Source organism: Magnolia sinica, chromosome 18 (assembly GCF_029962835.1).
Source record: "Magnolia sinica isolate HGM2019 chromosome 18, MsV1, whole genome shotgun sequence".
NCBI classification, from domain to species: Eukaryota; Viridiplantae; Streptophyta; class Magnoliopsida; order Magnoliales; family Magnoliaceae; genus Magnolia; species Magnolia sinica.
The window spans coordinates 60,293,693-60,309,825 of NC_080590.1; positions in this window are offsets into that span (position 1 = coordinate 60,293,693).

Here is a 16,133-nt window from a genome sequence, read left to right on the forward strand (position 1 = left end):
GTCTGGTGTTCTCAGAATAATATTTCAAATACAAGGCAGTTGCATACTTAAACAGATATTAACATATTATAAAGTTAACAAAAAGTAAGCATGTAATGATATGTAATGCATGTGGAAAAATCCATCTGTGAGACCCATATCTTAGCCCGTACTGTTCCATAGGCTTCTGCGGTCCTCCTGGTAGAATTCTGGCGACCCGCGATTTGTAACCGACGTTTGCACGTGATCCTGAGTTGTATCTCATATTCCAGAGTCGGTTCGACCCGAGACTTGTACCCTAGCGACCGTGGTGTTGTCGCGGTTCCGATGCCACGTCTCACGCGTCAAGGCGATACCCGGGCCAAGAGATGTGGGCCCGGGTTCAGTTCGAGGAAAACACCGCACGTTGCGAATACTGAGGGAATCTCTACAATACATCACATCAATCCATCAATCAATGTCAAGTACTACATCCCATCTTCAAGTACAAGCAACCCTTACCTCTCTCTTACACAAGTACCCTAAAGTCAACTCTCCCCATCACCCAACCCTCTCTCTCTTATATCTCATCTCTCTCTCTCTCTCTCATTTCAAACTCATTCTCCCATGCAACCATGGGAGGTGGACGTCCAAGCTCTCCATGAGAAAAAGCTAGGTGTAGCCCACCTTCCTACCATCTAATCCCACCCTCCATGATCGATCTCAACCGTTGAAGTCCATCCATTGGAGCTCTAGCATGCATTGATGGAAGAAGGAATGGGAGATCTAACGGTGGGTGATCTACCGTCGATTTCTATTTTAAGGGCCCACTTATGTATGCACTGTATGAGGGACGACCCAATAGTGGCGAGGTCCCTCCCCTTCACGTTTCTCTCTCTCCCTCTCTCTCTCTCTCTCTCTTTCTCTTCATTATGATGAAGTGGGCCCCACCAAATATGTGATATATCTTCTTCGTCCATCTGACGGTGTGGCCCACCGTACGCATGTGGTGATCCGCACCATCCACTGTTGGGACGATGGGAATACCACCTAGATGCTAGCCTACTCAAGGCTTAGGTATGGTTATATATATATATATATATATATATATATATATATTAATATAATATCTGGTGGGCCCCACGTGGGACCCACCTTTAATCCAGATATCTTACATTAGCACCATCCATCAGGACGGTGCCATGTTCGGCCCCACCAGCACCATCCGTGCAATGGCCCACCTTGATGATGTTTACCTCCCGTCCATCCATCTGTGGAGCACACTATGATGTATGGGTCTTATCCACACCGTCCAGACCTTGGATGGTGGGACCCACCATGATGCATGTGTTGTATCTATACCGTCCAACCATTTGAGATATTGTTTTATGGCATGAGTAAAAGAATGAGTCAGATTTAGAATTCTAGCGGACCCCACCATTTGAAATAGTGGGGACAGTGATATCCACTGTTCAAAAATTCTTAAGGGCTATAACAGTTCCAAGCAAGCTGATATTTTTGTTTTCACTTAATTAATTTTAACTGATGAATAGGTTGGATCTCAAAATACATCACAGCGGGTCCTATAAATGTTTTAACGGTGGGTGTGGCTGCTCCCACGGTTTTCTGTGGTGGGACCTTTGTATTTTAACGGTGAAAATCATTTTCTCCACCATTATTTGTGGTATGGTCCAGATGATCTTTTGATATGATTTATTTATCTGGATAATGCTCTAAAATGATCTTTATAGATGGATGAATGGTGTAGCTGGAGTGGCCCATTTGATACGGCCTATTTTATGTATTTGGGGCCCATTTGGTGAGGCCTGATGTGATGTATTTGGGGCCCATGGGTTAAGGCCCATTGTGATGTATTTGGAGCCCGACCATGGGATGTGACCCTTTGTGATGTATAGTAGGCCCGTGCTAGAGGCCCATTGTGATGTATATGTGGCCCTTATGATGTGGCCCACCTGATGTATAAGAGGCCCATGGATATGACCCATCGCAATGTGTGTTAGGCCCTTGTGTGAAGCCATGGGCCTATTATATGTTCGGCCCTATGTGGGCCACTCCTTGAGAGCAATGTTTGTTAAAGGTCCACATTGATGGGCAATGATAGTTAAACGTCCACATTGTGACCTTTCCTTAGGCCTGGTTAGGCCTATTCTCATAATTCTCTAGTTGGTTACCCCAAACGATTGGGCCCCACTGATATTGCTTGGTCCATCATCGACTGTCCATCCATGGATGCTGCCTTGTGTAGAGGCCGATTTTGATTGTTGAGGCCGATTCCGATTATCGAGGTTGATTCTAACTGTCGAGGTCGATTCCGATTGTTGAGGCCTATCATCGAGGCCGATTCTGATTATGAAGGCTGATTCTGATTATCGAGGCCGATTCTGATTGTCGAGGCCGATTATGATTATCGAGACCGATCCGATTGTCGAGGTCGATTCCGATTATCGAGGCCGATTCTGATTGCCGAGGCCGATTCTGATTGTCAAGGCTGATTTCGATTGTTGAGCCTGATAATCGAGGCCGATTCCGATTGTCGAGGCCGATTCTGATTGTCGAGGCTGATTTCGATTATTGAGGGTGATCATCGAGGCCGATTTCGATTGTTGAGAGCGACATCGAGGCCGATTCTGATTGTCAAGGCCGATTTCGATTGTCGAGGCTGATTCCGACTGTCGAGGCCGACCACCGAGGCCGATTCTGATTGTCGAGGCCGATTGACGAGACCTAATGTGATGTATATGCGGCCCGTATTTGAGGCCCATTGTGATGTGTGTTCAAGCCCATGTTGAAGGCCCATTGTGATGTATATTAGTCCTATTGATGAAGCCCATTGTGATGCATTTGAGGGCCAGGTGATGGAGTCCATCGTGATGTATATTAGGCCCATGGGAGGCCCATCGTGATGTGTATTTAGCCCTTGAGTGGGGCCCATGATGTTGTACATTAGGCCCTTTATGAGGCCATAGGTCCACTATACGTTAGGCTCTATGTGGGCCACTCCTTGGAGCAATGTTGGTTAAATGTCCACATTGTTGATGCCGATTGTCGAGGCCGATTATTGATACTGATTATGAGTGTATGACAGCATAGCATCATGATACATGCCCATACACATCATCTGCATGTTTATTATGAGATGTGATTTACCATTGCATATGTCATAGTGCAAGTGGTCTATGGGACTCCCTAATAAGCGGAGTTATCCCACATAAGCATACGGTATGCACAGGATTGATGCATGATTGGACTGCGTGACTCATGCATCTCGCATTGTGTGACAGTGATTACTATACGTCCTAGCGACATCAGGGCCATAGCCTCCACATTCATGTCGTGGATGGCCGAATGGGACACCGAAAATTTGTTACTAGCATTGGGCCACCATAGATGGCCCTGGGTGAAAATCCCTAAACCTCTTGGTACCAGAGAATGCCCCAACGTCGAGACCGAGTGGATACATGAGCGCCCAAGTGCCGAATACCAGAAGGCCGTGTCTCCCACTATGTCATGGTCGGTTGGGAGGGGGTGTGGCCTTACCCACCTGAGAGAGTAGGCAATGCTAGGCTGAGTCTGACCAGCTCGTAAATGTGTCCGCTATCGACCAGCCGGGCCGATATTGGTAGGTGGATAGTGAAGTCTCTTTCACTTACCCAGTTGTGCGCTTGATGGGGCGGCAAGCTGGTGTTGAGTGTACTAGACCCCGGTGATGATCCTAAAGATGTACGATACTGATTTGTGGAGTAGGAGTTGCATACTCATTCATTCATTATCCACTCAGGCTGGTTGTGCGCAACTATTTGTTGCGTGTACCTTCGCAATGACCAGAATTTCGATTGGGGCGCGCGACTAACCTAAGATCAGGAGTTTATCACATTGAGTCTGACTATCCAAATTTAGGTATGAGACTGGTTTGGATAGAAGTCCCTTGTGGTGGACCCCTTAGCTTGCGATATTATGTACCATCATCCCGACTTCACACTCCTGTATGGTCATTCACACTGCCTATTGCATTGCAACTTTGGTATTTGATACTTGACTCTTTATGACTACTCATTTGTATAGCTAATTTGTATTGCGTACTTTGATATTGTATGACTTATGGACTTGTCAGTATTCCTGCTTACTCCGTATCGTATGATTCATGATTTCGTCAGTATTTTCGACATTGTATGATTATAACGTTGTATTTGTATGCTTGACACTTATCTTGCGCACACACTTTCACCACCCTCTAAGCTTTCTATAAGCTTATGCACGATAGATGCGTGCAGGTGACGTTAGTCGCAGCGGCGTTGAGCTTGGAGCGTGCAACTGTCTTCCGGAGCTTTGATTTTATTTTGACATATATATTTCCCTTTCAGTATTGTATTCAAAGTTTATATTAGTGGATATGTGATGATCATGTTGCTTTTGTGATTTGGGTAAACTTATGGTTATGCTTCTTACGAGAAAAATGTACGTTGGAAAAATCCTCCTTGTAGAATCCCAAGATCGGAACCTGGCATATGGGCACTGGGAACCGAGAATGGGGTACTATGGAGGCTGTCGACACCAGATTCAGCGATCAGGATTCCTGTGAGTCCGATTTTCGAGTTTGGGGCGTGACACAATCCGTGATAGTGACTACTTACTCATAACGTTCATTCTTTATTTGACCATTTTGACATTTTGATAATTTCTTCCGATCTGATGACTACACTCGAGTCTACGATCCATAAAAAGTTTCCTTTTTTGAGTCATAGCTAGAATACAAGTATCATAATGTCTATTTTCTTAAAACAATTACAAAATTGAGTAAGATCCTAAGATTGTTACATTAATCTATTAAATCGGTCAATCAAATCCCTAATTTCTTAGATCTAAGCTGTAGATAGTTCATTTGCTATGTTTCTAACCATAGATCAAATATATTAATTTTTGTTTCGGATTGAGATCTACTTAAAGACAATTAGATGTTTAGATCCATTCGATTCGACCATTTATTTCTTTATTTTTCACAATTTTGGTCTAATGGTCCTTATTGATATTTGATTAGATGATCCGATCTAACATTAGATCAAGTAGATTTTTAATTTTCTTAAATCTAATCCATTAATTAGTTTATTAAACCTTTTATCAACGGTTGGATTGAACTCGATCATCGATTTAACGGTCTAAATCATTATTATGATCTTTTCTCTAATTTCAACAGTCTGGATCTAGATTTATAAGGTTCTCAATTCATATTTACACTTAATGAATAATATCTCTAATGGTAAAGTTAATTTTTATGTAGGGCCCACCTTCTCACTAAGCGCCTACGATGGATTTACCACTTACTTGATTATAATATAATACAATATATGGAAAACACAAATGATTTAATCTAATAGACATGATATTATGGTGGGGCCAACTCTATGAGTACGATTTTTACGTAGGGCCCGCCAGAGATTATGATCATGAAGAATAATCATATATACTATAAATCTAAACATTTTAAAATATTTGTTCCAAAAATCAAGATTGAATATATCACATCAATCATGATTATGTGGTGTAGACCACTTTAAAGGGTATTCTTGGCATGTGCGGCCCACCACATGATCATGCGATGATCTTATATATTTAATAAGAAATGTCTAAAGTTACATTCTAAAATACATATATTTACTTTTAAGACCAATCCATGGCATACATCAAGATTGATGGTGGAGTCCACTTGATGTATGTAAGATCGGGTCCATTTAAAAATTATTAAGGGACATACTCTAGTGCTTGAAGCAGATGGACAATGAGGTTCGTCGATCATACCTCTCCGTCTATCTCTCCCCCTTTCTCTGTAAGTGTTTAGAAGAAGTGGTTTGACATGCCTTATATAAAGGAGCCAAAGCCCTCTTACATTAATGCACATGCACATGCAATATGTGATAAACACATGTTAAGTGCATGTAACTCTCATATTAAGGATGAGAAGTTTTAGGGTAAATGAGAGTACAAAAAATGTGTGTACGTGTTATAGAGATGTGGGTCCCATAAGTACAATCTTCTTAATCTAAGTACATAATTAGATTGTTTATATCTTATGCCCTTTTATAAAAATGATTTATTGATCAAAATGACTATGGTTATTTGTAAGGAAATCACAAGTGTTTGTAGAGGCGGCAGTGCATCAAAGATTGTACGTATGCGTTCATGTGAAATAGGGTGTATTAATCGAGTGTGTATATGTCACGATTGTATTGGCCATACCAAAAGTTTTTATGTCCAATCATTATATCAAAATGAAGCTTTTATTACAAAGATCATAGGAAAAATAATTTTAAGGTAAAAAAAGTGTATAATACTATGGGTCATACTCAAATGTACGGTTATAATACATATGGGTCATTTTTATAATTTTATATATGCTAAAATAATTTAAAATCATGGTATTGAAGATTTAATAGAGTTATGAAATAAGAAGCTAGTATACTCTATTAGGGTCCACAAAATATGTTAAAATTAACGATTTAAGAATTATCGCCCTTAGATCTCAGCTTTTTATTCTTGTTCAAGTTAAGATTTTTATATGGCGTTGTTGATATTGTATCTAAGAACATATTAAATAGTTGTTTATAAAAAGTTCAAGTGGTTCAATGGGCAATTCTAAGATCTTGATAATACATCTATTATATGATCATTTTAACAGTAAATTTGAAAATTAATCAGTTATTATTCAATTTAGATAGTTTGGACCAATGATTCATAGTTTGGATTGGTGATCCAGCTGACAGATTGTCACAGATCTTAGTTTAAATGATTAAAATGACTCACTTGATGATTGGCTATGATTAAATAATCAGAAGAAAAAAAATTACCCATTGAAATTGCTAGAGTACTACAATTTATCACACTTTTTCGTCTACGAAAACAATGAGAGTAGGTCCTTATTTATAGCCAAAGGATTTGGACTTTGATCAGCCTAAGAACAGCTTCAGCTGGCAGAATTTCAACGATACTATTCCAACATCTATCAAATTTCACGGGATAAGATATATAAAAAATTCGACTAGCCCGAGTGAAAATTCGGCTGGCTGAATCCCATTAAAATATGAATTTTTCCATTACTGGAAACTTGACCCGAGACACCTTCTGGCTGGCCCAAGCCAAGTTCGGTTGGCCGAACCCATAATTGGGCTCGTCAAACTTGTAATAGGTTTTTCAATTTATTGTTACTATAAACTTGGTTGAATCTGAGGTTAGGCTAGCGGACCAAATTCGGCTGGCCGAACTAGAGGTTGAGCTGGCCAAACATCAGCAAATTTACATAGTAAATTTTATACATTCAAGCATACAAGGGCCATGTTAAAAAAGCTCTAACCTAAGGTCTTTACCTAGGGTCATTTTACCTTATGGTTGGCATACAAATTGATCTTTCACATATTTCGTTTGTAACCATACCGAATCTTCTATTCTTGTGATGTTGAGTCACTCTTCATGAAGTGTCGTAAAGGACTGAAATGTGTTGAAGATCTAACCAACATTTTGTCTTCGAGATTTGATAACTACATGCGTGCTTCGAATATAAGTACTTACAATCTCCCCCTTTGTCAATTTCGTGACAAAATAAACATACACATTACATCATACATAATTACATTAAACACATTGACTCAACCATCAACTTAAACTTCGGATGAAAATCTTTTTTTAAGATCAAATCTACACACAACCTGTTGCTCCCTCTGAGAAATGTACTCAAGTTGTTTTCCAAATGCATACACAAGATATATCCATGCATAAGATTAAAAAAATTATATTTTATTTATACATCATCTCATATATCTATGCATCTCAATATCTCATATATCTATACATCTCAATCTCATCAATCAATGAATTATTCTCTCCATTTTTGTCACAAGTTGACAAAGGAAGATTTAAGCAAAGGAAGCAATATCACATAGGCAGATTAGTGAAGCACATCAAAGAGAATAAACTTTCTAAGCAATAAAACATTACAAGTACCAAGTTAAATAAGTCAATAGTATTAAGTTGTGCCACACCAACCAAATATAAAGTTATTACAAACCACATTTGTTCAAAAATCATTCAAACTCAGAGGATGATGGAGCTGGCATCTTAGGATAAATTATCTTCAAACTCCTACTAAAGCGATGGAAGTACTTTTCATGTACTTCATATTTATTTTCAGATTTTGAGCAAGAGATTCCTAAGGCACAAGTAGAACATTCATCCTCTATTTCATAGATGATAAACTTTCATCGAAATTAGAAGGATGATGTTTGAATCTTCTGCATCTTCTATTAATTCTTTTAATTCATTAACAAATATTTGTACAATTAAGATATCATCATTAGATTTTTTTGACAAAAAGAGTTTTGTCAACACTACCCATCTAAAAATTATGACTAAGTAAAAATTTAGTGAATTTTTCATACCATACTCCAGGGGGCTTTTTTCAAACCATATAGTGCCTTTTTAAGATGGTATACATAATCAGGAAGTTTGGGATCTTCAAAACCATTTGGTTGTTTAACAAAAACTTCTTCATTCAGGTCACCATTTAGAAAAGCACTTTTAACATCCATTAAGTATATTTTAAAATTTTTGTAACAAGCAATGGAAATAAATAATTTGATAGATTCAAGGCGAGCAACCGGCGCAAAGGTTTCATCATAGTCAATTCCTTCTATTTGAGTGTAACCTTCCACAATTAGTCGTGCTTTATTTCTGATATTGTTTCCAAGTTCATCAGATTTATTTTTGAAAATTCACTTGGTTCTAATCGCATGTTTATCCGAAGGTTTAAAAATAATATATCATACATCATTTCTTACGAACTGATTCATTTCATCTTGCATAGCCAAAATCCAACTTTCATTAGCCAATGCCTCATTTACATTAGCCAGTTCTATTTGGAAAGTGAAGCAAACATGATTGCAAATATTTTCTAATTGTCTTTTGGTTTGAACACCAGTATGAGGGTTACCAAGTATTTGATTAGTCGGATGGTCTTTTACTAACCTTAACTCAGCAATATTTGATTTAGATGAAGGTTCGGTTTAATTAACCATAATAATATCATTATCACCATCATCTTGGTCAAGATTGAGAATGATCGGTTAATCATCAATTACAACATTTATTGATTCTTGAATAACCCTAGTTCTTTTATTTAAAACATGATATGCACGACTGTTTATTGCATATCCTAAGAATATCCATTCATCACTTTTTACATCAAACTTATCCAAATTTTCTCATTTGGGAAAAATCCAACCAATCCAATATATTGGCCCCACCACAAGAATCACCATTTTTGAAAATCATCTATATCTACCCATCAAATGGGCCACATATATTTTTCTATTTATTAATTGTGAGATATTTTTTTTATACGGTATGGTCTACAAGATAAGTAGAAAGTTCTGATTTTTTCACTAGGATACCATCACGATGAGGCCAACCTTTTGAAAGGGCCAGATGCCTCATGCACGTAATAGGTTGGACGCTATCCATGAAATGGACCATACCTTGTGGTCCTACCAATTGAACTTAGACCTTATATCTTAAGTCAAATCAACTGGACTACATAGTACGGTCCATCCAATGTGTAAATTCCTATCTTTCACGTGTAAGATATCCAATTTGTCCAAGAGGTTCGTCCCACTATACGAATTTCCTTGTAAAAATCATTGGTCGCATCCAGTGATTATTTGGAGAATGCTTTTATTTTGATCTTTAGCAGTGGTTGGACATTGCTTTCTATGGTGTAGCCGACCTGATGAGTAGGTAGGGCTTATTTTTGCACTAAGTTATCCTTGTGAGTGGCCCACTTATGGGAAGGTTGGATTTTACATTTTTTTTAATAAGTTGGAGTCAATCAGCTGGGTGGACAGTGGACTAAAGGGGCCTACGATGTCCTATGTGTATATACTCTGGACCTCTGGTGTTATGAGAGTAGAATAAATTAAAGTGCCTCTAGCTACATTGGCACGCTTTGACAATTAAATCCACATATCTTGTGAGTACAACACACATTTCAGGATTACTCCACGCAAACATCTCAACGATTTGATAAATATTAACCATTCCATCAATGGCCTTTAATATGGATAGTCAAGATTACTTACACAAAAATAAATTCAATTAGCAATTTGATTCATCATTATTTTAGAGCCTACAGTGGGTTGCTCGTGATTTTAAAGAGTCATTTTTGTCAAACAATCATAATCATGCCATCCATGGCTTGGAGAGAGGATGACTATTTATATATAAACAAATGAAGGATGGATGGGATCATCTTTTTAGTGCAGTTTTTGGAATAGAGAGTGTGAAATATGTTTTAGACATAATTGACAGTGTAGATCAGTTGATTGGACTGTCCAAGTATCCCAATGCAAGTAACAAGAGAATACTAGAGCATTCTCTGTAGAGTTGTACATCGAGTCGAGCTTGGGATAGCTCGACTTGGCTCTGCCACAAGCTGACCCTAGCTCGAACTCGGCTTGGCTCGGTCCTCGAGCCTAATTGGCTAGCTTGGCTCGGGCCAGTTCGATCCAAGTTCGAGCCTGTGCAGCATTTTCTAAAACACACGAAGTGCACCTTCAATTTCTCACAATTTGCAAAACAACAGCAGCAGTTTTCAAGTATTTCATCAAACACTCAGTAGGCAGCATCAAAATCAAGATATAAGGGTACTTTTATCATGTAATGTTTGTTTTTTGGGTAGTGATTTGTTTCTCATCCATACCTTCCTCGCTACCGGCTAATCCCATGGAGAATGTATCCACCCAAAACAACACTTCGTTGAGTCATTTCATCAAACACTTAGTGGGCAACATCAATATCAAAATAACCATGTCACTGAACTAGTTCGATCCAAGTTCGATTCAAGTTGAGATTCGATCTGAGTCGATTCGAGCTCGACTTGAAATTTTTTTGAGCTCCAAAAATCATCTTGACTCGGCTCAAACTCAATTTCGAATAGAGTTGAATCGAGCTTTTTCGAGTCGAGTCGAGCAAGTTAACCGAGCTAACTCGGTTCGTGTATAGCTTTATTCTCTGCACATATATCTATGCGTATTTATTTGGCCTAGTATAATTGCATCAAATTTAAGGACTTGTATCATGCCACATGGAAGTGATATTTCAATTAAAAAAATAAATTAAATATTTCATCGACGACTCTACTGGCTGAATTTGGTTTGAATTTAAAAAAGTTATGAGTAGCATGAAAAAGGTTAAGTCCAGTTGGCTATGAACATAAGATATGTATTACATATCTCAGTGACATGACAGAGTCAACTACTCACTGTAGTGGCCTTGTGACCAATAATGAGTATCGACCGAAATATTGTCGCGATTAATGATGGATTCGGCCGATGAACTATAACATCACACAGAAGAATTCCTTATGATCAGAACTGCTTAAGGAGTTACGTAGCAACATCGTTAAGTTGGCTAAGATTCACGGCACACCACATGTTCGTGTGGGTAAAAGAGGTAATGATCGTTAACACGTGATATCACGAGAAGAATTCTCATCCACTCAGTAAGAGCAAGATGTGCATGTAATTAATGGCTAGCTCATGATAAACGACTAACATAAGTGGCGTTGCATAAGAAACCACAATTGTCCATAGGCACATACGGTTATTTCCACATCAGCATACATAAAGAGTTGTTATGAAGGTCTATCTTCAACAATCACCTCAAAAATTTATAAATAGGAGGAAGATAAAAAAAGCTTCAGATACTCGCTAACCCAATACAACACAACTCTATAGTGCCGAGCTGCTTATTTTATCTTAGTTTATCCTAGCTTAGGAGTTGTCTAATTTAACCCATCTACGTTGTTATGTGTGTAATCTAGTCCATTTACACTTTTACACTGCATCGACTTAGTTTAGGAGTAGTGTAATTCTCATCAACACCCAAGTCTATGTACCAATGAAGGCCTTATCTTTTTTCTTTTAGTAGTGTAATTCTCTTCGTTTATGCCCAAGTTGTTAGACCAAGGATGACTTAGCTTTAAGACCTCATTATCTATGTTACAAATGTTAGATCAACGAGGATTATCTTTTGCAAGTTTTTTTATTTTCCTTTTATCAATACAATTATGTTCCTTCTACTCTCACATTGCAAGAATTGGTTTATCTTGTTTATCACAGTGAGAAAAAGTCTTTTTCAGCTGAAAGGTAAAAAGAACTCATTAGAAGGACGAATCCTCCCATTTGAAAATCACCCAATTTTATTTACAAGTGGCTGAACATATAATTGAATTACTTAGTTCTTGATCAACATGATTTTTTGAGCTTGGATTTTGAAATCTTTTCACATATTTTGTTTGGGACTAACAAAATGTTGGTTGGGGTGTGATAAGTGTTAAATATTGTATATTTGTCCTCATTTTTGCATTATTTTCCCTTGTATTAGAACTGTATACTAGCCAAATTAGGTGAATTTTTTATGTACAAAAGAATTTCAAATTTTGAGGAAAATCTGAGGACCAAAGGAGTTGAAGATAGAGCAATTGAATATTAAAGAGTTGAAGTTGAAGAAATCAGGTATTGAAGAGCAAAAGGAAAGAAGTATATGAGATGAAAGAACGTCGATCATGAGTTGGAAAGCAAATGAAGAAGATAGAGAATTTTCTATTAATCTTCGATTCAATCAAGTGACTATCGATTGGAGTTAATTTGAGGTCAATTGATTGAGAAACCCTAGAATTCCTAATTTGTTTGCCAGACAAATTTTTACATATTCGATTCGATCGATCAAAAGTTCAATTCAATTGAGAAAATACCGAATTTTTTTAATATGGTTGTTGGATGATTTCAAACACTTTTGATTCGATTGAAAGTGGGTTCGATTCGTTCGACAAGTCTTTGATTGCAGTTGATTCGATTAAAAAGTTCAATCAATAGTTTGTGTAAGTACGTAAGTTCTTAAGTCAGTGGAAATTTTTCTATTTAATGAGGCCTTCTATACACATTTAGAACACATCTTAAGGCTTAAAGAGAGAGAAAGCCGTGACGGAACTTCACCGGCACATTCCTTCTTCCCCAACCTTCGGTTCTAGTTTGTTTTTCTATTTTTCTATTTTTTTTTTATAATATTTATGATTGGCTAATCTCTTGGCTAAGTTTAAGGGGTAAATCTTTTAATAGATTCTTATAATTTATTTATTTATTTTTACTTTAAAGATTATGATTTGATTGTTGAATTAAGATTGTTTTGATTAAATTCTTAGTAATGTGAAAGTTTTGATATGTAAAATCCCTTTATCTATTGTTAACTCTTAGTACAATAGATGCTTGGAATTTCCTGCAATTAATTACATAGTTTTTCAAGAGAAATTGATAAATTGTGATTCATAACCTGTTTGGATGCTCTGGATTGGTTTAACCGTTCTATCTTCCAATTGGAAGGAATCATTATTCGATTCTAATTAAGTTATCATATTGGATCGACGAATTGGCAGTAAGGATTTATTAATTGCGGATCCATGGATCCTTAATTTTTTGTTTACTATTGGTTTAGTCATCTTAATTCACTTAAACCCAAAATTTAGATTCAATCTACTTCTATTAGTGTTTTTATTCAAATCAGTCCCTGTGGATCAACTTCAGTCTTATCGAGTATATACTACTATGTAAACCTACACTTGGGGTAGTTAAGATTAAGTACGCAATTTATAGGGCGCATCTTGGAATCTTTTGGACAGTTGCCCTACTCCAGTAAAACATATTGGCCACAAAGGAAGTTGGTTCTCTCCTCTCGATGTCGTTTCCTCTTAGGGTCCTTCTCCCGAGGAACTACATCTTCCCATGCTACCTCGGTGGCTTGGAATATGGTGTCGATGTCAATATGGGTAGTGTGCCCAGGATATATGATGTCGAACCCAAGAAACTCTAGGTTGGGTGATAACATCCAAATATTACATATTTATCCTCTTAATTACATTCGTTTCCATGCATTTGAAGTGCTTAATTGATTAACTAACATCTAATTTGTATATACGAGGTAATATGGAAAATAAAGATAAAATCATGCTTAAGAAGGAGAATTAAAGCTCAAAAGGTTAATCAAGATAAGACTTGGAGATTTGGAAGTCATTAATTAAAAAATGCACATGTCAAAGTCCAAGAAAACTAAGTACAAAAGATAGAGAAAAGACTAAAAAATTATGTTGTGCAAATAATAGAAATAACAAACTGTTCGGTTCCACCTAAGGTTGGTTCAGTCCGACCGAATGTGCACAAAAATGTCCACTAGTTCAAGGACCTCAAGTAATCACAAGTGGCAAACATCTAATTGATTAATAAATCTCCAACTTGAGATAATATATAGCAATCAAATCGTTCATGCTTACTAGAATTAAAGAGGCATGTCAATTATTCAATTCAAGAGTCAATTGCGCAACAGATTAGTATATTCGTGTAGTGAGAAAAGTAGGTTAATCAAATAACCCAAGAGATTCTAAACACAAGAGATTGAAATATCATATATATTAAGATTAATTAACTTAAGTAGAAAGGTTAAATGAGGAGTCCTCACCTTTTGTATCAGATTGCTTCTTATCGTTGCAAGTATGCATGTATGCACTTTAGGATCAAGTCCTTAATTTAGCCCAAACTAGACTTGAATTTGGCTTGGTTCTTGACTCAGTCAAACTTGGTCTTCACTTAAATTCGACTCGGTCTAAACCTGGCTACAATGTCTGATGGCTGAACCAAACCCAACGTCAGAACACAGCCACCGAATCGAAAATCTTATATGAATGGCTTGACTTGGGCTAGGACTCAGTGGATTAACCCATTACGTTGACTCAACCCTCAACTCTCCTACTTCCTCTTTCCTCTCATCTTCCTCTCTAAATCCTTCTACTACATCTGAACTTGGCCAGAATCGCTAGTCAACTGACTTGTCTGAACTCAATCGAACTTGTTTGAACACAGTTGTACTTGTTAAACTTATATGAAAATAACTGAGTCAACTCGATCGTGACTCGGATGCACCTCCCTCTCTCTCTATCTTCTTCTACTTCTTCCTTTCACTCTTATGAACACAACAACCCAATAATGAGTCAACATCTTAACTCATTTTTAAAATGAATCAACTTGGCGACTCACCTTTCTCCTTTTTTTTTTTTATTCTTCATCCTTTCTTTTCTTCTTTTAGCCATGCCCAACAGCCCCTATCACATGACATGAGCCGAGTTGAGGTAGCCTTACTTAGTAGCAGCTTGAAGAACATGAACTCAACTTAATTCGACCTCAGGTGGATTGCACCCCGACTCAACAGCGAGTCAAGCAATAGATTCGCCCCCATCCTCCCTCTTTTATCTCTCTCTAGACCAAGGGGGAATCCCAACTCAACAATGACTCGATGACGTGATTTAATATGGCAGCCCCCAACCCGAACTCACCCTCTCCCTCGTTTCTTTTTTTTTTGTTTCTTCCTATCTCCTTTTATTTCTCTCTCTCTCTCTCTCTCTCTCTCTCTCTCTCTCTCTCTCTCTTTTCTGTTGGAATGTCCAGGGTCAGGATCTTCTCTAGTGAGTCGATGTAGCCTGTGACTCGGCAGCCAGCAACTCAACAGACAACACTCCCCTCCCCATCTTTGTTCTTCTTCTTCTCCACCTTTCTCTCTTTTCTCTCAACTAGTGTGCTCCCTGGATGAACCAGAGTTGAACTCAGCTCTAATGGGCTGGGTTTGACTCAACCAGACTCTCTCGAACTCTGACCACGACTCGTCTTAACCTAATGCGGCGTTTTCACTCTCTCTCATTTTCTCTCTTGAAAGGAAAGCCCTAAATGGCAGGCTTTTTTAGATTGTATTAATCCTACTCTATAGGATTCAAATGTAACTAATCTGCCTAACAGATGTCAAACTCGAGCACAACGAAACGAGCTTTTTCCTTAATTCAAACCTAATTCGACTAAAATTATTTGGATGGCCCCCATCAGACACCAGGGATGAACCTTTGCGTTCCTAGCCCACCTAATGAATGTCTCTGATTAGACACTGGGTGTGAGACCCGTATCTTGGCCCGTACTGTTTCGTACGCTTCCGCGGTCCTCCCGGTCGAATTTCGACGACCTGCAACTCGTATATAGAAGTTGCACGCGACCCTGAGCTGCATCCTGTATATCTGAGTTGGC